The sequence below is a fragment of the Rhinolophus sinicus genome, chromosome 3, assembly GCF_057876585.1.
Source record: "Rhinolophus sinicus isolate RSI-liver-muscle chromosome 3, RSI-T2T, whole genome shotgun sequence".
In the NCBI taxonomy this organism is placed as follows: domain Eukaryota; kingdom Metazoa; phylum Chordata; class Mammalia; order Chiroptera; family Rhinolophidae; genus Rhinolophus; species Rhinolophus sinicus.
This window is the reverse complement of record NC_142503.1, coordinates 8,179,817-8,203,880: the sequence shown is the minus strand read 5'-3', so window position 1 is coordinate 8,203,880 and position 24,064 is coordinate 8,179,817. Positions and strand designations below refer to the sequence as shown.

Sequence of the window (24,064 nt, the reverse complement as noted above, 5' to 3'; positions counted from 1 at the left end):
ATGCACTCATCTAGAACAAAATAGTTATACAACAATGCGAACTAAATGTTTCTAACTCTACACTACCTTACGACTTTGCCCCTTCCTCCTGCCCCAATACGCGAGATGCATTCACTCTAGAAAAGGTCTGCAAATACAAAGTATATACTAGACTATATACATGGTAACTGGGGTTTCTTCTTGTTGTTTTGTGGGTGTTATTTTTCTTTTCTCCAGAGAAAGAAGAGGAAGTGAAAACAAATGAACCAAAGAGAAGTGAGTGGAGACTCTTCAATCCTTGAGAGAGAAATTAGAGCTTTTCATTGAGGGTGTAAATAGGGACAGCCTGTCACTCATAACATCCAGTTTTGTGAGCTGCTGGTTATTGTCTCAGAAGATCTGCCCAAATCCTAATCTCCAGGACATTTCTTTATGGAGTAACTTATTTTCTAATTGATCTGTATACATTAAATCTCTCAGAAAAAACCTGGGAGCAGTTTTGACCCCTAGTTTATGCCAATACGGAAAAGCTATTTGAATAAACTAATTGGCATCAAAAGGTAATAGTGACACTAGACTTCATATTTGTTACACTTTGTAAAGTAACCACCAGTGTTTTACCCTGGGATTCTCCAAACCCAGATCCTGCCGCATATGTTTATGTTGTCCTGTATATTAGGGAGGGTAACTTTAGGACGATAGGACAGGGAAAGAGGGCGTGAGACAAAAAAGGACAGAAAGTCAATGCAAGTGGCCACCACTGAGTATCAACACCACTGACTGCTCAATCTTGCAAGACCATTTTCTAAGTAGCTATGTAAATGATCATCAATAGAGCCTGTTGGGAGGGGGGGATAAGAAATCCCTTATTTCATCTCCTATTTATCAAAGTTTTGCCTTCTGGGACTTTAATCCACCCAGAATTCCTCATTATACATAAATTTCCATCAGTGCTGTGGCTTCTCCTGTGTCAGGGTGAACAGCACAGCTCCAGTGCAGGAGGTAGTGTGTGTGCCATGAGGACGAGGGGGCAAACTCTTGGCATCATGATGCTTGAATGTGTCCAGAGTCAACAGTGTTGCCCTGTGGGCAGCCAGCCATTCAAACGCAAAGCCTGGCTTCATGGCATGGAGTCAGCCCCTCCCTTCGTGCTTCCTGGCCCTCTTCTTCCTCTCCACCCCATTCTCAGCTGTGGTATGAATGATGAGGGGTGGAATCCACTTGTCCTGATCACAAAGGGGTTCTGAAGGTCATGCACCCCCATGTGCTCAAACCACACCTTATTTAGATGTCCATCGATGACCTGATTTCAAACTGCAGTCTCCATTTTATTCATCACATCCTGTGACCCTTCTTTCCTTTCTTTGTATACAGCGCTGACTATCTTCCACCATATTATATGTGTGCCTTTTTAAATTTATGTCTTCAAGGATGAGCTCTGTCAGGATGGAATTCTTACTTTCTTCTCTGCAGTATCCTTCGCATCTAGAGAAATGCCTGACACATTGTAGGCATTCGATATACATTTCACAAATTCAGAATGTTCGAATGAATATATGTTTGTAACTATTTATTTTCTTGTCTAAATAGAGAAGGTAGAATATCTAGATACATCTTTTGAATCAATGTATTAGAATTAAATTATTATTCATATTAAGCATCTTTAAAAAATTATAGCTCTTGCATTCCACTTTATATTAGTATTTCTCATAGTTTAGTTATAATTTTAATGAAATGGACATTTTTTCACCAGTATAGTTTTTAAGAGTGAATGTTCTACTTTCTGAAACCTTGGGATTGTCAAACTCATCTTCATTTTGTGTTGTACAGTAGATAACATGCTAACTGGTCATAGAATTGTTGAGTTATATTCATTTCTTTTTCATATATTGCAGAGATTTCTCTGCTGTCATCTAAAGTTGCTGAGAAATCTAAAATCATTTTTTTATTTTCCTTTTTTAAGTGATGTCCTGTTTCTTTTTTTTTGGATACTTGTAGGTTTCTTTTTTAAACTTGAAGATCGATGAGTTTACCAGAAAATGCCTGTCTTTTTTATCTTTGTCAATGTTCTGGTTGTCATTGATATACAATGGGTATTTTTAACTACCTATTCAGTGATTTGGCCATTATAAGAAGTGTTCTTATATTTATTCTTAATACTTTCTGTATCATTATTCCTATTTTCCACATCATTTTACCTAGTCTATGTTCAATTTTCAAAAACATCAATTATGTTTATTTTATATCTGCAGTGCCTGTACCTGGAAAAATAATCTTGAAAATATTTTTTATCTGTTCGCTTTCTCTCACTATGTAATATCCTCACATGTGTTTCTATTGTTGTTCCTGTTCTATCTAAATAATTCATTTTGCAAGACTTTCTTTTTTCTCTGGAAGTGATATATCCCTCGATATTATTGTGGTCTTCTTGCTTCATTTCCTTTATTCTACCAACTATGTCTTCAACTTATTTCCAAATGCCATTTTATTTCAGGCTGTTCATGTTTTGTTTAATATCTTTAATGCCTCAAAACTTTGTACTATAAAATGTTTTCTCTTTCATAGAGTAAATTTTTCAAAATATCTGATCAGCAACTTTTTCCATGACAGGAAAGTTTTCCCAACTGATTTGTTCCCATAATCGATATAATAAGGTTACTTATATATGAATCAGCTAATTCCATCTATATCCTCCACTTCCTTCCTTGTCTCAATCACTACTTGAAAATTCTTGACTAAATGTTTAAATTATTAGAAAGTACATATTTAATTTTCCGGTTTTCAGTTGACGGATAGTCACCAAGATATGCTGAAGCTGTTTGGAGAAAGTGAGGAGAAGCAAGACACAACACCCCTTTTCTTTTCCCAGGATTTAAATAAATTATAAAATAATGCAAATAACGCAGAAGAAGCTAACTATTTCACTATTTCTAAATTAAGTTACTCTGAAGCACACGAGTTAGTGTAGAAAACACTGCCTGGACCTCAAAATTAAGCAGAATCACACCCACAGTCCTAGAAATTCCAGAATTCAACACTCCCTCCCCCCCAGCGAGCCTCATGACAAAAGAGCTGAGCACCATGCCCTCTAAAGGAGGAACTTTCTCCCAAGAGGAGGAAGGACAAAGCAGCCAAGGGTGATGCTATTTCCCCCCCCTTCTTAGTTTTCTAGTCAGATTAAAAATTAAATTAGGGTAGAGTGAATAATGGGGCCAGAAAAAAGATCCATATTTATATGAATGTTCTTCATATGGAAAGAATCACGTGGATTTGGGAAGAAATGCTCCCTACAACAGCAGAGCAGCCCAAGTCCAGGAACATTTTCACACGATGCCCCCTCTGCACCTTATGTTCCATAAACCAGCATAATTGTCTGGGTTTTATTATACTATGTATCTAAGTATTTGTCACACCTCATTTTATTTGGATGATGATGTGGATACTTACATAGCTTACACAGTTATTGGTGCATATTACAATGTCATGATGGCTGTAGGTAGGTAGGTAAGGAGGAAGGGAAGGAGGAAGGGAGGGAGGAAGGAAGGAAAGAAAGAAGGAATGCAGGTACTTTGGTAAAATTCCTTCAAGCGTCAGAAAAAAAGTCCCAATTGACATTTATTTGCCAAATCTAAAGTCATTTAGAGCACATTTGGAAATACCTAATTTTCAAATTTATATTTACCTATTAAGAATTCCTTGTTATATACCACCAGTATAGGGTAACACTTTCTGAGTATTATGTCATTAGGACTTCATCTAATTTTTCCCAGAATGGGAAGCAGCAAAACTTACACATTTAGAAAAAAAAGAGTTCAAAAGAAAAAAAATCTGAGAGGGAAACTGGATTTCTTCAACAAAGCAGAGTCCCTGAGGAAACTTTGGCAAAGCATCAGGTCAGACTTGTGGAACAAGGAGCAATAAAAGATTTATTTCTTTCCTTTCTTTCTTTCTTTCTCTTTTGTAGCAAAAGAAATTCTATTTCTTTGTTCCCTAAAGGATTTTCTCTTACCATGTCAGGGACTAAGTTTATTTCAGCTTCACTTTGCAGTTTAGAAAAATCAGTTATATTCTAGATGTTGCAAGAGGCAGGAGGGGAAAAAAGAGGCAACTAGGAATAATCAGATTACTTGATTAATTGATATGGAAAGAAACCACTTAAATTCTATTAATATAGTAAGAGATCGGTGTCTGCATGTAGGTATGTGTTTCTCACATAATGAACATCCTGAAACCCATCAGCCAATTATATTCTAGAACTCTGACAGTAGGATGCATCTGCCTAGGCCCTCCTCACTTACCCACTTCCTTTGTTACCCTTTCCATGAAATTTTGATTATCATTTCCTCACTTCTTAAGTATTTTGTTATCTATATGTGTACTTCAGATATCTTGATGTATGCACTTTCACAATGTACACATAAATCAAGTCATCATATTACAGACTTTGAGTATCTTACAGTTTTACTTGCCAATTATACCTTAATAAAGCTGAAAAACTACAAATAATTTATTTAAAATTTCCACCCTCAAGGAGGTAGAGCATAACACTCTACTCTTTAATGTGATCTGCACACAGTCACTTTCTTCTGAAGAGTACAGTAAGGAAGAACAGAAAAAAAACAAAAAACTTTACAGTGGAGGAACCTGATAAACACCTCCTCAGCCAGGTGGATCAAGGTCAACATCAAAAACAGGACATTGATAATATGTAACCTTGATATTGTGTGATAAAAAAAAAATGGCCCTTTACCTCTTTGGTCTTCCTCCTTTGAAAACATATAAGCCTAATGTAATTCTGAGGAAAATTACTATCAGACATAATTCAATTTAGAGAGGTCTAAAAAATATCTAGCCAACATTCATCAAAAAACAAGTTTGAGGGGCAGCTTGATGGCTCAGTTGGTTGGAGCACAGGCTCTGAACAACAGGGTTGCCGGTTCAATTGCCACATGGGCCAGTGAGCTGTGGCTAGATTAAAGAAAACGAGCAGCCCCTGAGCTTCCGGAGGGGCGGCCGGATGGCTCAGTTGGTTAGAGCGCGAGCTCTCAACAACAAGGTTGCCGGTTCAGTTTCCACATGGGACGGTGGGCTGCGCCCCCTGCAGCTAAAGATTGAAAACAGTGACTGGACTTGGAGCTGAGCTGCGCCCTCCACAACCAGATTGAAGGACAATGACTTGGAGCTGATGAGCCCTGGAGAAACACACTGTTCCCCAGTATTCTCCAATTAAAAAAAAATTAAAAACCAAAAAACAAGTTCGAGAAATTGTCAAAACCAAGAGGAGCCTAAGGAAAAATGATGTCTGAATGTGATGTGGTATTCTGAAGGAAACTTGGACAAAGAAAATAGACATTAGGGAACTATTGAGGAATTCTGAATAAAATACTAAGTCTCAGTAATAATAATGTATCAGTATTGGTTTATTAATCATAATAAATATACTGTACGTGAGTGGAAAATAGGAGAAAACAGTTGAAAATATATAAAACTCTGTACTATTTGCAATTCTTTCCAAAAACTAAAACTTCTATAAAATACAGGTTTTTTGTTGAAAACTAGTGGAGAAATATCTACAAATTTCTAAGGTAAAATTATTTTGCACTTTCCATTTAATTTGAAGTCAAATTAACATTTACAGAGAAGTGCATATTATAAATGAGAGTTTACCTTGCAAGAAATTCTTTGAAAGTATTATTCCAAAAAATAGATATCGCAACAAGACAAAATTGAATCATTACAATATGATAATATGTGAACAACTGTCACTGGCAAAATATATAATTTTATCTAAATAATTAATGTAAAAAATAAAAATATAATACAAAATATTTATTCTCAACTAGAAAGAGAAAGAGGGGAATATACAATAATAGTAAAGTTTAACACTACACCCTATTCACAGTCTTTTCCACTGATGCACTTCATGTTCTCATCAGAATGAATGAGAAGCATCTCCCAAGCTCACTAAATAATTCTTACCGCCATGTTTTTTATTGTTTGTTTTTTGTTTTCATTTTCTTTTGGCTCTAACTTCCTTTAAATCTGGAAAATGCCTGGTGCTCTCCTATATCTTCCTCTCTATTGATTTTACCATCAGATGTGTACTCTACCTCCTTTGATCACCTTTAATTTCTAAAGGATTTTATTGTTGTTCCCTTTACATTACTTATATTAAATCTTATTACAGTGATATAAATATGAGTTTTAGCTGTTCTACATTTTCCAGAATTAACTACCTAAGAGATGCTTTCATTTTCTCCTCATCTTGGTATTGCTCAAAGCATCTGCTACAGAGGTCTGTCTATGTGTTTCATAAATGAGTGTCAATTAGCTGAGTTAAGGCATAAATGAATATGGTGAAACATTTTGTGAATGAATAAAAGTATTTAAAGTAAAGTTTACACCTTATTTCCAAATAAATATGAAGTACTGATTATTATCACAAAGGTGATTCAGATTTATCTAATGACTAAAATATCTCAATGTGTTCAACATACACAGCAGAGTAAAGCTGTATTTTATTTGGAAAGCCCATGACAGAGTCAAAATCACTTCCACGTTTTTACAATAAGACGATACACTTTATGCATTGTCTCCACTTCCTCCCCTCTAATTATCCTCTCTCTGTACATTAGTTACCTTTCTATTCTCTGTAACCCACTGAATCTGCTCTGTCAAGGTAGGAGAATAATCCCTTTTGCCAAATCTAGTGATTACTTCTTTCTCTTACCTGAATACTCAGCAGCCAATTCAACCCATTAGACTAATTCTTCTTGAAACCCCCTTTTCCTGACATAGTTCTGGATTACTAGACATCCTTTCTCAGACTTCTAGTGGGCTCCTCTATTTTTTTTTTTTTTTCCTCACAACTCTAAATATTGGACGGCGAGCTTGGGTCTGACTTTTCTTCTCTGTATTTGTGTGTTATCTCTATGCCCTCATCTAGTTCCAGGACTTTAATATCATATATTTATTAAAGACCCAAGCTCTCAATATCCAGCTATGAACTCCCTTCTGAAGTTCAGGCACAGGCACAAGTGTCAGAATCTCTATTTGACATCTCCATGTCCATATCCACTTGGCATCTCACCCTGAACAAGTCAAAATGGAACAACTGGTTGACCTTCTTAATGCCATAGAAAACAGCTTCTCTCTCAGGGTATAGAAAGAAGTGGATAGAATTAAATATGTTTGGAAGTTGACCTGACTAGATGACGTGATGGATGTCATATTATGGAGGTTTCACATTAATCCATATTATTCCTTTTCCCTAAGTCTTTCCCATCACAGGTGAACTATAATGTAGATGACGATTATGCTTAATTCAAGAACAGCTCTTATTGGAGCTTTCTTTTCTTGCTACTGTATGTAGGGATTTGATCACACTCTGTTTTCTTTTTTCAACGAATCAATATTTTGATCCCTATAGCAATTTTAACCAACAGAGAACTTTCAACTTCATGTTCACTCTCCTGCCTCAGTTTTTGAATCTTTTAATATGTGTATAACAACAGGCAAAAGACAATTACAAATGAAACTGTGCTACCAATATAGTTTTTATCTTTCTTTGGTTTTCTTTTTTCTCTCAAACATAAGTGGGACTAGGTGTGTGTGTGTGTGTGTGTGTGTGTGTGTGTGTGTGCATACATGTGTTCAGATATGCTCCATATGTGATTAATATTGTATTCTCTGAATAACTATCTGTGTGTTTCCCTGATGGATTTAAATCTGTGTTTTAGGAATTAGCTGCACCTTCTTCCACACTAAATGGATATTAAGTCAATGTATTCTGGTTTGGCCAAAGGTGGATATTATTGCTACTCCTGCTATATTTGGTGGGATTTTTGGTTCTCTTTACAATACATTTTCCTAATAGAATTTTCTTCAATGATGAATATATATGATATCTGAGATGTCCATGACAGCTGGCACCAACCACAGGTGAATATGGAGTACTTTCAATTAAATTAAAAGCTACATGAGGATTACTGTCTAATTTATTGGACAGGGCATTTTTAAAATATGCTCACTTACCAGATATTAATATTGGAGACACCTTCAGTTAATGGTGGAATTATTCAGTTGTTGGACTATATTCTATTTCAGTACTTGAGACTAACCAAACCAGTGACCATGTGGCACTGATGACAAATACCACAACACCAGTATCCAGTCTACTCTACGCAGTTACTATATCTACAACAATTATTATGGTTGTTCACACATGGTGGACATTCAAACTTTGTTTATATGAATAAACGAGTGGGCCTTGTTTATTCTGTCTACAATGGGCCTTTCTTTCTTTCTTTTTTAACTGAAAGCAAATTAATTTATTTTTTTAAAATTACAAAAAACTTTTGAACAGAAGAAAGGTGCCAAGACGCAAAGGAAGAGAAATATGGGGACCTAAGGAACAAAGGGCCTGGTGGGAGGGACCAGGAATTGGTAGAGAGCTTGGAATCATATTTGCCTATATGAGAGCTGGTACCAGAGGCACCGGAACTGGAGAGAAGAGCTGAGCTGCTAGCCCTGGTTGGGTACTCCTGCCTCCCCTGCCATGAAATCCTAGGGAATCCCTAGCTACCAGTCAAGGTTTGGATGGTCCTGGTGGGAGAGGGAACAGATTAGGGGGGTGATTCACCAAGTCATAAGAAGGAGGGCCTTTCTTAATGGTTTCAGAACATACTAGCACTTTTGAACTCAACAGTTTTCCAAAACAGAAGTAATGTACACATCCTGGCACCAGGAATATATCTAGCTAATTCAAATATCCCACTAGTCATGTTCCTCCTCATGAATTATTACAATTTCCCCATCTCTTAAAAGTGCTATATTCCCCAGAACTTTACTTTTGCAATTTTATGAAGAAAACATTTGACAAATTCTAAATTCCAATATTCCATTGAAGGATAATTGAAGAACTGCTTCCTGGCATCCCATTATTTTGTCCTAACATTTTGCTATTTTTAAGAATTAAATTTAGTACATTAGGGTAAACAAAGAAGGACCATTGCAAGATATATAATCTTTGATAGTGGGAATGGATATTTCACATTATATATAAATCCCTAAGATTTATTTGAAATATTTTAATTGCTATTATTATACTGTTTTACTTTACAGAGACTATTGATATTAAAATATGTCCTTACAACTGACAAAAACAGATTAGTACTTCACTTGATCATTTCATGAAAAATACTTTTGATTATAATTGAAACTGATTGATCAGGATATTTTTTCAGTATCCTTCTTGAAAATGGAAAAATCTAGAAATCTCTCAGCAAAAGTTTCTCTTTATTCTTAAGCTTCTCATCTTCAATCATAGATTCATGAGTTGCCTACTATAACTTTTAGACCATTTGGTAAAGCTCAAGCAAGTATGTGAATGAAGAAATAAAGAGAAATCATCATCAATTCCACTTATTTATTCAGCAATCACTCCATACGTGCTGCATGTACAGTATCAAGTGGGGGGACGATAGCTGTAGTAGTGTAAATTATATTCTTTTCTAAAAGTGTTTTTCCCCCAAGACAATTTAATTTACTCATTTTCTTGCATTTTGCAAGTTAAGTAATTAAACATGGAATGAAAACACTTTCATCCAGACCACAGGATCTTTTCCAAAAAAAACAGAGCCTATCTATCAAATGTGGCTGGCGATTTTAAAGAGGCTTGTTTAGGGACAAAAGCATCTTCTGTTCATTTGATATTATTAAACTTGGGGATTTAAAGGTCACCATAAAATAAAGAAGTGGTTCTGTTGTATCCTGGGACACATTCTCTAAAATTATTGCTTTTTCAGTGATATCTAAAGAAAAAAACTATACGATGCGTTGCCTTGGTACAAATGCTATAAAGCAACTAATGTCTATCGCCTTGTGAATATTAGCCTGACAATTTTTGAGTTGTAGTTTTTTTGTTGCTATATTACTCATGCTGTAATAATAGATTATTCGAGTACATCAAATATGTGTAATGAAAATAACTCATGTCTTGTATCAAGCTGTTGAACTAAATGTCTAAAAACTTGTAGCAAAAACATGTATTTTAATTTCACTGGAGTTCGCATAAGAAAGAGATATGGCAATAAGGTAAGAGCATTTTGAAAGCTTATTTAAGGGATAAATAATCGGTAGAGGTAAAAGGAGAAAGTTTTTGCAAAGGAAGGCTATCTAGTTTCAAATACAGAAATCTGACCTGATAATAATAAAAGCTAAAGGGAAGAGCCAAAGATGCCAACAGATTATGCCCATGAATTAACCTCAGACCTGACGTAACAGATGATCCCTCCTGATTTCTATATAAAGACATTTGGAATCATTTGATGTTAAAACACGGTTTCAGCACTCCATCCGCCAAGTCTGCATGCAATTACTATATTGGTGACAGCTTATTTCTCAATGATGTACGTGTTATGGTTCTAGAAAAGCATGGCAGAAATTTGGTAAATTACCACATAAAAGGTCATGAGTCATCTTGAATGATTCACTATTTTAACAGAAATCATTGGTCTCTCATGAAGTGTCAAATACTATAATCAGCACTGATCAACAGACCTGGCCAGTCCCCTCCCACACAGAGCAGATAGTTTTAGGGAGAGAAGTAGATCCAGGAAGAATAGCTATAAACTCGAAAACAGAGGGATGAATGCTGTGGTTTCAGAAGTCCATTATTCAGAGACCTAGCCGGTTTTGGTGGTCAAAGGCGGTTTGCCAGATCAAGGTTATTAGCTTGAGGCCTGAGCAACATACAGGCGTGGGCACTGAAATAAATAAGGGCCTCTAAATATCACTAGGCAATTTTAACTATATAACCTTCTGTCACCTTCTAACTCTATAACTTAGGACTATCAGTTAGATTGTCTGTATCTCAGTTTCCTCAGTTATAAACTGGTATAAAAATAGTATCTTTCTCATAAGACTCTTTTTCCTGAGAATTAATGGCATATGTAAAGCAATTCAAATGTTCATAGCACATCCATAATTTCGCAATATTTTAATGTCGTTATATTACTGAAGAGAACACAAGTCTCTTAAGAGTTTTTAAGCTGAGAAACATAGGGAAAATAACCAGAAGTTCATTTTAGCAGACCAGCTGATAAGACAATCATCCCTTAAATCATAGAAACTTCAGTGGAGACGGAGGGCAGGGAGAATTGAGAGTTCTTTAGGAGGTGGCATCAGGCGGACCTAATGAGGGACATAGACCGTGAGAGACGAGAGAAGGCAAAACACTGGGTCGGTTCCAGGTCTGCATGAAACTGTGGACCAATGTACCCACGAGGGAAAACTGGAGAGCACGCTGGGAGTGGAAAAGGGGACGAGTTCAACTTTAAACACATTAGCTTTAATCATCCATCATCTGTCTATCTATCTATCTATCTATCTATCTATCTATCTATCTATCTATCTATCTATCTATCTATCAATCATCAAGTTCATGTGCATTCTTAGATATCTGGATCCAGAAATGCTCAGAATAGAGATGATAACTAGTGTGAGGGCAGCAGATAATCTTATTCAAGCAGAAAGACCAACAAAATGAAACTAAATATTGCATGTTTACTACAGAGTTTTACGATTTGGAAATAACATCATGGTAGTTTCTAGTGAGAAAAGCAAATTAAAAGTAGTATATGAATTCATATGGCATTTTGGTAAAGCAATCTATTTCCCCATGCAATTCCATATGTATTTAGCTTAGAAAACTTTCAACAATGTTAGTTCTTCCACATTGATCATATATACAGAAAGTGCCAAAAAAATGTGTACACATTTAAAAAATTGTATTAATCATAATACTATATACCAATAACAAAAGATGAATACAAGTCACGTTTGACTTCTGCAATTACAAGAGGTGCTCAAAATGGTTGCCATCAGCGTCCAGACACCTCTGGTTATGGTGAACTACTGCTTGTGCACAAATAACGTCTCTTAAAATGTGTATACATTTTTTGGGCACCCTGGCTATCTATCTATCTATCTATCTATCTATCTATCTATCTATCTATCTATCTATCTATATGACAAAATAAAATATCATTGTAACTCCTATACCCAAGATCAAAAATAATAATTTCAAAATGAATACAATATTTTATATAATTATTATAATCATCATTGTTACAGGTAACAGAACCCTTAACTCTGAGCCAATCCTCTAAGCACTTCTCATATATTGACTCATTTACTCCTCACAACAACTTGACGAGACAGACACCGTTACTGACCCAATTTTACAGATGAGGAAATGAGCACAGAGACATTTACTAATTCACCCCACACACGTGGTACATGCAGAGCTCAGATTAGACCTCAGGAGTCTGGCTGCATAACCATCCTCTTTATCACTACACAGGATGACATCAGTGAATGTACATACATGGAAATAAGTGGTGACTAAGTCTGGTCTGATACATCTTGAATTTTCTCACATTAAGCATTATGTTATTTATCCATATTTAATAAAATATATGAAAATACATAAAGATCAATAAGATTTATGAAACAAATTCATTGAATAAATAGTTATTTCAAATATACTATAGTAAGTAGAGTCAAATACTTCTGTAATGATTTACTTCTCTTGCAATTCCCTAAACATATGTCATACTACAAACCATTGAAACGTGGATATATTAATGTACATCTCTCTCACACATATGCACGGACAGACACACACACACACACACACACACACACAGCCAACATGGATATGTGCATAAACTCATTTTGCCAATATAGACAACTAGTGCACTCTTAAATAATTTATTCAGTAATATATTTTATTACAATTAAGGGTAGGTAGAAAGGCTTAGATCAACCTACAGTAAATGGTCTTACCATTTGATAAGTTATTATGGATCTTGCACTTTTTGTCACCCTTTGGTGACATATTTAAAGTGTTTGAAGGAAAAACCCACAGCAGCTGAGAAATATAGTCTCAGTTGCTCAGGCACATACACAAAAACATGATATGTGCATGATTCTCATACAAATTTGCCTGAGTGTTTGTACGGCAATATACTTTCGTTAGTAGATCATTTTTCTCTCCTTGCATTTCCTAAGTCACAGTATATAAGCTGACAGACCACACACTAGGTGGTGAGTGTTGCTCTAACCATACTAACAAGCACAAAGCTTGTAAGTGACCCGGCTTCAGGTCTAATGGTTTGAAATTTACAATTCCAGTCACCTAAATAACTGTCTTCCACCAGGATTTAAGCACCTATATCCTCTCTGTTTGGAGCTGAAATGATGGAGATTGCTTCCTTTGTACCAATATAGTATGTTTCACAGCTTCTGATTTACCTCTTTGTATTCTTAACTAAGGGCTGTACAGGAGCTCGTGAGACAGATAGACTATATTGTACCAGAGAATGGCTGAGCCTAGCCTGATAAGGCACAAAACTGGAGAGTCAGTGAAATGGATTTCTTTCTATATTTTATACTGGATGGATACACTTCTATTGTGGGTCTTTATTTTGGTACTCTTGTCAATTAAAAAAAAAAAAAATATTTGTGTTTCTCATGTATAAGCTTTTTTTGTTTGTTTGTTTACCTTATCTGTTAAATGTGTCTTTTCTGCTGTACAATGGACTTGAAAAAAGAATCTGTTTTCATATATACCCAGCCCAAATTATAAAAATAATGAGTACATTTAAAAGAATGAAGGAATATGTTTCCCTTTAATTTCCTTCAGTCTAACACCCAGATAGGGTAGAGTAGTCTTGAAGGTGTCGTATTCTCTTTCTAAATTGCATTTTTCAATTCCCTAGGGCCTTAAAGTATCACCATTAGTTTTAGTCACACCAGGATGGTTTGATCTTTTTTGAAGTGATTTGATCAATTAAAAAAAGAAAAAAATGAACAACCACTGCTGCAGGAAATGACAGTGATACTTGAGGCTCAGCAAATTCTTGAGGATGTAAAAAGTGAAAGCAATTCAAGGGCATACATTCATTCTCCTCTTCCCCTAAAGAAACACCATATAAAAACAATCTGACACAAAAAACAGGAGCAAATTCCTCTTATCATTTATTTTTTGGCAGACAATTTTAACTTTAGAGGTATAAGTGATATTTACTTGTTCTTTGAACTTTGGGGAAATATCTGAAATCGTACACATGACTCACCAAGCTATAAGTGGGTGTGTGGTTTTTTTTTTTTTGGTTGTATTTTTTTTGCCCTTCAAAGGTTATTCATAATTGCCAAGCATGAAGAAATAAATCTCATAACAAACAGAACTGGTATGGTAGTGTCATTTGCAGTGAGGACTGTTTTGAAATAGGTAAAGGGTCCACAGCACTTGATATTTTATGTTCCTGGAACTAATCTCCAGAGGCTCTTCCAAAAGCAGAAAGAGCATGTTTACATGCTTATATCCAGACAAGCACTGGGATGTTATTGATCCCACATTTCTACTTCAAATAGCGCCATGGCCTGCAAAGTTGTATCTATTTTTTTTTTTTTAACAGTGACTATTGAAAGTGCTAACAAAATTCACTCATTCACCAATTATTTGGTAGTGGAAGACAATTCCTATTAATTTCAAGAATAGGAATTTGCTTCTATCTCTTCACTAAACAAGCATTCAAGATTTTTAGAATATTGCAATGTGTCAGTGCTAATGGGACAAACTGTAAATACACGACTTTAAAATTATAACTCCTACTGTCAAGGAAATCACCACCTAATGAGAAAAGCACGTTAATACAGAGTAGTACATGCCAGCTTTGCCGTTTTTCCAGAATTTTAAAAAACATCTTTGTCTGGTAGGGGTAAGCAGGGGAATTTTCATTGAGGACAGGCAACACGTGATTGGAACGTTGATAACTGACATTTAAATTGACATTCTATTTTCCATAGCCCAATTTACATATGAATTTTGCAATCAATTTTTCAAGCAAATGGAGGAATTAACTGTGGGACAGCTCGCAGAGACAGATCAGATGATTTCATTCCACATGCGTGGGAAGGGTTGATACATTTCAGCTTTAGTTGATTAGGGTAAAGGACAGAGGAGAGACTTTCCATGTGATATGAATATCTGCCTAACAGATATGCTACGTCTCCAGTATATTCTTATGTGTATGTTCTATTAGTATGACAGCTTCTCTCTCCTCACACCCTCTCACATTACGATCTCTAACTTTAAAGAAAAGTAGAGGAACCAATGAGTGGAAGGTAAGGGATAACACTCCCTCTCTACCTGTGTATGTTATGGGGCCAGTGAATGTGGGTGTGGGGTTATAGATGGTGAGGAGGAAAAGGATAACAAATCCAAAACAACTTGTATTCCCCTCCCATACTAGAGTATAAATAATGTCATCGTCTGTTCAGGCTGCTATAACAAACTAACGTAGACTGGGCGGCCTAAACAACAAACATTTATTTCTCACAGTTATGGAGGCTGGAAGTCCACAATCCAGGCTCCTGCAGATTTGGTGTCTGGTGAGGACCCACCTCTGGTTCCTAAATGACTGCCTTCTTTTGTGAACTCATGCAACAGAAGGGGTGAGGGATCTCTGGGGTCTCTTTTATAAGGGCACTGATCCCATCCAGGAGGGCCCCATCCTCATGACCCAATCACCTCCCAAAGGCCCTGCCTTCTAATATCATCAAATTGGGGATTAAGGGTATCAACATATGAATGGGGTGGGGGGAGAGGGAACACAAACATTCAGTCCATAACACACGATGAGGACTGGGTGGGGCCAAGATGACAGAGGCTTCAGGGAGCTCAGCCTAGGCTAATGTCACACACAGGATACGCTTCAGAGAAACACAGTGACAGCATGTCACCAATTGCACTAATCAGTCCAATGTGGGAATAGAATACTTAGACAGCTAACCAGGCAATCATAATTCAGAGGACAGGAGACAGTGCACATCCAAGAACCAGCATAGAGGCCCCCCTCACCCCAATAATAGATAAGTAGCGTCATCTTTTATCTATTAGCCATCTTTTATCTATTAGGTAGAACAGGAAAATCTGAGAGACTAGTAGGTTAGGCAAAAAGACTGGGTGAAGCATGAATACTGAGAATAACAAATTGTGTGCAATACCATGACAGACACTGCTCTAAGATATTTACGCACACAACATACAAATGTAAATGTCATAAAACTATAGTGATAGTTACTATTCTTACTTGCTACTTTAAAAATGAAGCCACTAAGGTCCAAGGATGTGACATCAATGGACCTAGCAGTGCTAGGGTTCAATCCCAATCTCCAGAGTGCTTGTGTCAAACCACTGGTCACACAGCCTTTTCTGTGTGGCTCAGCAAGAAAATAACATGCATTACAATAACATTTGAGTGACAAGCATACATATATACCGTATATGGTACACTGATAAAGTAAAGTAGGGACATGGTGTTTTAAATAAAGTGAAACTTATTTCTTAACTTCAGATATACACAAAATCATCAAAATGCAATTTGTGCCTCTCTGTGAATAGCATTTAGTATATAATGTTTCAGATATATTTCTAGTAAGCCATCTTGTGAATTCAATTTCTATTGAAAACACATGGAGAGGTTGTGAATTAAAGAACTTATGATCTTATTTAATTCCTACAGCAAATTTTGACATGACTGGGATGAGAGATTAAGGCTGTTTGATCCATAGTTTAGAATTTAATTTCTCTCATAATTAAAGGAACAAATGTATAATGTGTGTAATTAAGCATAAAAACAGTCCATATTCATAAAATAATTCCAGAAGGACACAGACAATAGAACCTTGAGAGGATTACATCTGTGACTTTATCAATTTCATTTTCTAAAAACAAAACAAAACAAAAAACCACCTCATTTATTTACTCTCAAACCATTTTAATTAATGGTGTTTTCTGACTTAATAATTATTTCAAATTATTTCCTTTTTGTATTAGAAACGTTTAAAGGGAAAAAAAATGTCACTTATTTCTCTACGATTCCAGTGATATTGTTGATGTATTTTTATCCCAAAGTGCTTTACTATGTACTGTTACTGTTTGAGTCATATCTTGGGTACAGGATATCTTGGGTACACATTATATGACCCATATTTCACAATATCATTAAAACACATCACCACCATAATATCTGTTTATGTGTCTACACTAAAAGTTTATTAAAAACACTTCATGTTACAGAACATTGGGTCATATCAATAGTTTTCTATGGCCAATAATATTGCAATAAATATTGTTTTTCAATAAATATTTCACTATATTTCAGAGTACTTCTTTAGGATAGACTGCCAAATTTGGAAGCGATTAAATATCCACTGATTCATTCAACATACATTTATTAAACAAGTCGTATGTGCCAGGGATTGCTATAGACATGTGCAGAAATGAAAAGATAAACACACACATGTACACCCCTCTGCTCTCATGAATTTTAAAGAGGGAAGACAGACACTTAATAAAGTCATAGATAAATATAAATATGATATGGGACACATGGCAAGAGACACTGGAATGGGGAACTCTTTTATATGGGGTGGTTAAGGAAGCTATTTCTAATTAAAGCTTTTCTCCCTCTCTTTTTTCAAAGGCACATGAATGTGTACATATGAAATCTCAGGAAATGTACAAAAAATAATCTGGTAGAATCAATGGAGACTTTAAGAAGGCTGTGGAATACCAGATCAATAAACAAAAATTATGTATTTCTATAAACTGAAAGACAATAAGAACATCGAAAATACTATTTCTAATAAAGCACAAATGTAAAATACTTTAAGCAAGTCTTGAACATGGGAATTTTTAAAACTGATTATTAACACAAAATTCAATACCTATTTATATATGCAGTAATTCAAATCTTCTATTTTTTCTTGTGTCAGTTTTTGAAATTTGTTGATTCCATCAAAGTTGTTGAATGTATTGGTATTCATGTGTTAATAATTACTCTTTATTTTCTTTATAGTAATATAATATCTGTAGTGATATCTATTTTTCTCCTTTCTGATATGAATAATTTGTGTTTTCTATCATTTTATTGATCAACCTGGCTAAACGTTTTTTCTCAACATTATTAATTTTTTTTAAAAAACTAATTTTGATTCAATTGATTTTTAAGGTTTTATCTTCATAATATCCTCCCTTCTGCTAATTTTGTTTGAACACACAGTTTAAGACTGTATTTCCCAATTGCCCTTGATTTTAGTTTTGTGTTCATTTAATTGAATTTTAAATAAAATGGAAGCATGCCGATGTACACCTCTTATGGGCCTAGGCACTCTGCGTGCTCCTTTACAACCTCTTTCCTCCTTGTGCATATACCCTGGGGGCCACACACTACTGAATTTGTCATTGACTGTGATGACAGGAAACTACATTACTGCTTTATTGTCTGAAAGGTGGCTTGTGGAACACCAATCAATTTCAATCAGACTCTGACTTAATAAAAACTAAACCTTTATTATATCAAGTCCCTAATAGGTTGGGTTTGCTTGTTAAAGAACTAGTATTCATTTCTATGATCATTATAGTACCTATACAGATGAATACACAATTATTTGAAAACCTGCAATGGTTATCACTTTAGAAGCAAAGTCTGACTTGGTGGGAGGAATGAACTAAGTAAGGTTGTCACCAATGTTTTGTTTTTTTAAATCTCTGAGCATTTTTAATAGACAGTATTTTATTGCATTTCTCTTATCTAATTAAATTCAAGATACAGGCATACCTCATTTTATTGTGCTTTGTTTTATTGCAATTCACAGGTGTTGTGTTTATTACAAACTGAAGGTAAGACTCTCTACCAGCAAAAAGATTCGACTCTCTATAATGCAATGGTCTGAAACTGAACGGCAACATCTCTAAGGCATGCCTATAATTGTGAGATAGATGCTGTGCATCTAGAAAAATTGAAGGTAATAAAGCAAATACAACTTGTGAGAAGAAGTAGGAAAGGGAAAGTAAGAAAACAATGAGCTAAAATTTTCGTAGTTCATATGACAGATGAAACATTATTTTCTAAATTTGTTAAATCAAAGAATATAGGTTTTATTCATTCATCCAATGACATATGGCCATTACTGTGTGCATTTTGCTATTATAAGAAGAAGAAATATAGTAGTGAACAAAACATGCAATATCCATGATGCCACATAGTTTATATTCTAGTGAGAAAGATAAACATTAACCAAAAACTGAATGTTTTAACCAAAACATTATTGTTGAAGCATGATAATGATAATCTCTAAGAAAGGGACAAAAGTGAATTGAGCAGACATAGTGGGTGGGCGTGGTCTGTGTAGGCTGATCAGGGAGAGTCTTACTGAAGAAGTAACATTCGAGCAGAGACCAGAATGAAGAGTATGAAAGAACTGTGTACATATTTTGTCAAGGAATGCTTCATGAGGAACACAGAATATACAAAAGCCTGAGCTGACAGAGGCCATCACACCTCCAGCAGGGTGAGAGAGGGACACAGTGGGAGAGATGAGTCTGTAGGGACCACCAAACATCAGAGAAAAGAGGATGTCTCAGGTTTGGAAACATGAGAGTTGAGACACTGAGTATACAAATGGACAGTCGCCAGAGCATATATAAGTTAGAACCCACACCTACAGTAAGCCGCCCAGGAAAACAATCCCTTCTAGGGGACTGTTTCTGTAAAGAACACAGAAAGCTAGCTTCCTACAAGGCAACCAGCAGAAAGACAGATTGCTACCTCCAGTGACAATCCAGAAAGCTAAATTAAAACTACTGTAACATTCAGCCAAAAATGGCCAGAACATGATTAATAACTGACAGCTTCTCTTATTTTTTTCTTTATATTTAAAATTTAATAAAAAATAAAACATCCAAGAATATCAGATTTTACTACCAAGTGAATATGGCGATTGTAGGAAAACCCTAGTCATCTGTTGCATCCTTCCATCCATTAATAAGCTACCTATCCTAGGGAAATATAATTTTTACTCCACTTCCAATTGAGGACCAATCAGAGAAAGCCAAATGTGCTCCCCTCACCAATCACGATGTCCCGCTCCTATGTGGTCTTTGTCCAGCGTCCCCAGGCCAACAACCTCCAGTCAGTGCCCCCTGTGCTTTTCCTGTGCTCCACTATGAACCTTCCCCACGCTCTGACTGCCTCTGAGTCACTGCCAGAACTCCAGAGACAATGGGTGACTCCCTTGCTATAGGAAGTTCAGAATAAATAACCTTTTCTTTCCTCATTTGACGGACCTGCATTTATTTCCAAAAGGCATGAAGGTAAACAGTATAATAACTAAAAGCAGATGCTGGCTTTGTAATCAGAAGTAAAACTAGCATACGGAAGGTAAGCAAAGAGAACATAGTTCATATAACCCAAAGGCAGAATGAAATAAGCACTAAAACATAAAACATAACATTAAACAAAAAATGACCTTAAGAACGCACCCAGAGGTAATTCCCAGTATCTGAAATCTTCAGTCTGCCTAGAATTTCACAGGGATTTATCACTATTGACTCCAGCCTGCAGCAGCTCATCTTCAAATATTGGAAAGTTCACATCATGTTTGACTTGAACCTTTCAAAGAGTGGCAGTTTGACCAAAGTACCGTTTAAGGGTTCCTTTGTTTCGGTTGGTCATTTTGTTTTGTTTTGTTTTTCCAGTAAAATACCTACGGTGTCCACTGAACCTTGAAACATTTTCCACGTTTATGTAGTTAAAAATTTCCAGGTAAGGAAAGCCATGAATAAATTCCTTCTCGTCAAGTTGCTCTACAAGTATCTCCTCTTTTTACTCTCTCTCTTAGGAAAAAAAAAAAAAGATATATTTAAACACAAAAGTATCACTTCAAGTCCTGTGAAGCATTTAAAGTAGTTTAAAGCATTTAAAGAGGCTTCCCTTCTCTGCCACCAAAGCTTGAGAAGTTAGGAGCATGTTGATTTTTAAAATAATGAGATTTTCTTCTTCCTGAGGTTAAATATTTTAGGAAGTCCAGCAGAGGCCAATCCATGCCTATAGAGAAAGTCATGTCATGTCATCTGCGAATGTTTCCTTATCAACAAAGCAAAGCCTAACATATATGCAGGACTCAGAAGTGTTTTAACATTCACACAATAAAAGTATTTTCTCCACAGTGATCAAGCTTTTGCTTGGCAATGAAATTTTACTGACATCTGACATTTCCATAAGCTGCCAAATCTTTCCTGATAGGCATAATTGTTACTGATTTATAGTAGATGACTTCTTTGACACAAGCGATGCTTTACTATTCCACTGATAATTTTAAAAATTTGATCATTTCCAATGTTTGATATTTACCAATACTACCAGTCATTTATAAACCCATGTGCTTATAGAGGGGAAAAACCCCATAAATACACAAACAAAAAACAAGCATACTTGAAAGGATTTTATATGGACACAAAACCAAGGATTTTCCAGGCAATCCTTCTTATAAAAATGTATTCTGTCCACTACATTTTTCACATGGAAATAGAGAAGGTATATATTCACTGTTTTGTGCTTCCTACATTTATCAATAACAAAAAAATTTCCATATTTTGGCCTCTTTCGTCCCATGTTTGAAGTTAACAGATAAATAAAGTATACATATTTTGTGTCTGTGTGTGTTTTACAACTTAAGCCAGGACTTGTAAAACAGGTAAATGTCCCTAATCATAACCGTGGTTAGGTTTACCTGTTTTCCTAATTAATGGAATCTACTATAGTGAGAATATGGACATCTACAGTAACTCATTTGGTTCCTTCCTCTAACCTTTGCTTCTTATCTGATTAAAATTGGGTAGAACCTGACACCAGTGGGGCACCTATATCAGGAGCTGGAACTATAACATTGAAAAGACCTTTCTAACTTGTCCCTTGTTTATTTACTTCTTTTTTTAAAATTCTTTTTTAAAAAATATTTTTGTTAAATTATAGCTAACATACAATATTATATTAGTTTCGAGTATACACAGCAGTTATTCAACATTTATATACACAAAGAAGTGATCACCATAAGTCCAGCAACCAACCTATGTTTATTTCTCGATTTCTCATATACTCAAACATATCACACACACACACGTACATGTGCATGCACACCATACATACACACACACACACACACACACACACACACACACATCCAAAACATGTGAGCAGGCCATAAATATATACGTGTTCCACAAACTACAGGAATGTTATGGTTTCTGCTCAACAGGCCCAAAGATTTAGACAGCAGAGGGCAGGAAAGAATGACATGTTTGGGACTTTCAGTTGTCTTCAGGACAAAAGGACATCCTCCAACAGAGTTCACCAGGAACCCTGAGTTCACCAGGGATGATGGAGCGATCTCATGATTCAATCTGACCACTGCCTGTGTTCTTTTCCAAAGCGGCTAAAATTCCTAATTTTAGTGCTTTGACTCCCAATTCTTCCACCATTTTTGAATGTAAAATTAGTAATCATGTTTTTGGAATTGCTTTTTGACATTCATAATTCATTCTTTACAACACCAAACAGAACCATCAATATTAACATCAGGGAAGAGATTAAATGATACTGCAAAAGGAGAGGAAAGTACTCCACAAAGTCTATGAAAAACACTTGTAGAAAATTCCAATTCAATAAGGGTTTAAGTGGACAACGGATAACATGGAGCAAGGCATTTTATGCTTATTGAAATTGTTTCCTTATGTCTTTCTGGATTTCATCATCAAAATAAATTATACTTGGCTTGGATTTTTATACTTTTATAGCACCTAAGTTCTACAGAATTAAACTGTGCATAGCCTATCAGCAAAAATAGTTACAAAACTGAACAAAAACTTGAGGGAAGTGTGAACTTTTCTGCTCTAACACACATGTAAAAATCACAGATATTGTCGGTTATAGGTAACTGGAACTGTACAAAGAAAAATCATAGATAAGCGGGGGAGGGAGGGACTGTATTTATTGGGCTTGCAACTCTGCAACCCTTCCAATTAATCCTTGTCATTAATCTTCGGCCATGTATGCCCCAAGGCTGTATCTGCCATAGAGGATGATGGAGGACAACCTGTATCTTGATACAGAAATTCAAAGCCTTCTCTTATTATCACTCTTCATGCAACCAAATGTCAGCTTACAATTCAGTAATCAACCTTGTGACGGTAACCACTGCGTGCCAGTTACACTTGTCTCCCAGGACCTTGGTCTTCACTTGCCCTCCAACCCCAGGCATCATCAGTGATAAATGGGTGTAATTGTGACACTTCAATGTAAGCCACATTTTATGAATTGCCAGTATTCTTCAGCATGGAATTTTTCTGAGGATTCATAAAATGAATACGCCTATGTCATAATCTAATTTTGTGGGTTTTCTCCTTGGGGGTCACTCTAGTACCAGCTGCCACATTAATTTTCATGTACATATATGCCAACCAGATGGCACAGCTAAAAAGACAATTCAAAAAATTAATAAAGGAACTGTTTCCAAAGTATGGGCAAGATTAAGGAAATTAAGAGGGAATGGTACAGCTTCCAGAAACTGGCCAAAATCGGAGCAATTAGCAGCCTTAGGTTTGTAGGTGATTAGGGAGAGAGCAGCGCTATTAGAAACCACCTACGGCTGTCACTCGATGGCTTAGCAGAAGCTTAGCCCGTAAGGGGAGAAACACAGATGCTTCCAAACCGTAGACAAGCAAAGGGAAGGTAGAGAGTATGTTCCCAGTGATCTTCTCTTCCTGCCTTTCCATCTCACCTTGGGTCCCCCTTGGCAGTACTCCTCTGAACACAAAAGGCACAAGGCATGCAATCTACAGAGGTCAGCCTCCCAGGAGAGAGGCGGGCAGCAAAGGACATACAATGTTGGGAATGGGTCTGGCGAGACGGGATGACCAAATCATATACCCTGCCGCATTCCTATCTCAACATTTTCATCAGTCATATTTTCCCTCAACCCCACTCATCTTTGCTTTAATTTGTTCTTATTTCTCTTCATCTCTTTCCTTCCTATGTATCTTATTCCGATCCTTTTTCAAAACGTATTCAAAGTCTCAGTTTGGCTGTAATACAACCAAAGCATGGTTTTAAACATAAAGTTTGTTGATTAACTGTCATATAGGTGACCATAATAATACTAAAATTTTAAAAAT

General features: G+C 35.9%; 2 long non-coding RNA genes across 2 annotated transcripts in view; both read right to left on the bottom strand.

Annotated features, from left to right (window-relative positions):
- LOC109435515 (uncharacterized) overlaps positions 1-20,498 on the bottom strand; it is a 107,952-nt gene extending 87,454 nt beyond the window's left edge. The window contains exon 1 of the long non-coding RNA XR_002135981.3: positions 20,375-20,498. This is a non-coding gene — a long non-coding RNA (uncharacterized LOC109435515). The remainder of the gene's footprint in view (positions 1-20,374) is intronic.
- Positions 1-24,064, bottom strand: part of LOC141570731 (uncharacterized) — a 508,310-nt gene that overhangs the window by 407,512 nt on the left and 76,734 nt on the right. The window lies entirely within an intron of this gene.